The sequence below is a fragment of the Nanorana parkeri genome, unplaced genomic scaffold (genome assembly GCF_000935625.1).
Source record: "Nanorana parkeri isolate BGI_ZX_2015 unplaced genomic scaffold, ASM93562v1 scaffold296, whole genome shotgun sequence".
NCBI lineage: Eukaryota > Metazoa > Chordata > Amphibia > Anura > Dicroglossidae > Nanorana > Nanorana parkeri.
In genome coordinates, this window is record NW_017306564.1 from 347,567 (window position 1) to 348,939 (window position 1,373).

At 45.9% G+C, this 1,373-nt stretch overlaps 1 protein-coding gene across 2 annotated transcripts in view; it reads right to left on the reverse strand.

Annotated features, from left to right (window-relative positions):
* The window catches only part of AFDN (afadin, adherens junction formation factor), a 253,318-nt gene that overhangs the window by 117,119 nt on the left and 134,826 nt on the right, over positions 1-1,373 (reverse strand). The gene's annotated exons all lie outside the window — the stretch shown is intronic.

Genomic DNA, 1,373 nt, shown 5'->3' on the forward strand with positions numbered 1-1,373 from the left:
ATGAGGAGAGGGAGATAGCTTCTCCACTGCTGACAGAGACTGCCAGAATGCTTGTTTCTGTTGATCAGGCAGCAGGCTCTACTCTCCTGACATCAGCAGTAAGAGCCATTAGCACTGCCCACTGCTTATTCATATGGAAATTGTGGGATTTGCATATTAAGGAGCCGCAAAGTGATTTGCATATGAATGTCCTATGCAAATCACACACAGAGATCTTTTTTTCGGAACTTGCCGATACTGAGTACCGGTGCCTTGATTATCAGGAAGTGGGGCGGGGGATCATGAACGCGGGGGATCAAAGAACACCGGCTTCACTTGCCAGGCTGCCTGGCTTCCTGATTGGCTAGGAAGCTTGCTTCACATGTTGCTAAGCAGCCTGGCCTATTTTTTGCGTTTTTTGCACACTTTAAAAACCACATTTTAGACCTGAAAATAACTTAAAACACCCAAACCTTATATATTTTCTGAAAGCAAAGACCCTGTAGAATTAAATGGTGGCAGTTGCAAATTTTTATGTCGTACGATATTAGCGCAACTCTGTATCAAACCAAAAAAGTAGTAAAAAAATGCACTTAATTTTAGTGCCCAAAAACACAGAATATAACAACCATTATTTTGAAAAATGTAAAAGATGAGGTTACGACGAGTAAGTAGATACCCAACATGCCCAGGTTAAAAATCGCATGCGTGCGAGAAACGGCGACAAAATACAGTACTCCAAATTGTCCAAAGGCAAGTTAACCCCTTAGTGACCAGTGACGCCCATAGTACGTCACTGGCACCGGGCCTGTTTAAACAGACTCCAGACGGACTGTTTACATTTGTAAAGCTGACTGTCGGCTTGAAAGGGTTCTAAACCCCCCGGTTTCTTTTTGCCTATATCTACTGCTATCAAGCAGTAGATATAGGCAAAAACACGTTTTAACAGCGGTTTAAACTTACCTTGTTTTTGCTGCGCGCTCCCGTCCGAGAAAACGAAACTGCTCCAGCGGCCGCAAAGCATCTTGGGCGGGCGCATGCGCAGTTCGGATTCACAGCCGGGAGACAAGCAGACAGGCATGGTAAGTCTATGGACGCGTGCGTCCGCATGCAGACACCGCTGGATCGGAAGTGCCTGCAAGCAGAGAGGAGTCAGTGCTGGATCGGATAGCTGCCGCACCGCTGGAGGGACAGATGAAAACATCAGGAAAGAAGAGGAAGATCGGATTAAGAGACATCATTAAAGGTAAGTGCTGACATTAACATTGGGCGGAGGGAAAAAAAACCTATCCTTTAATGTCACTAACAATAGAAGCGATTCTAGCAACTCAGCTGTTGTCAGATGGCTTCTACAGGCCGGTAAACTGCCCCCCCCCCCCTTCTGAAAACCCTTT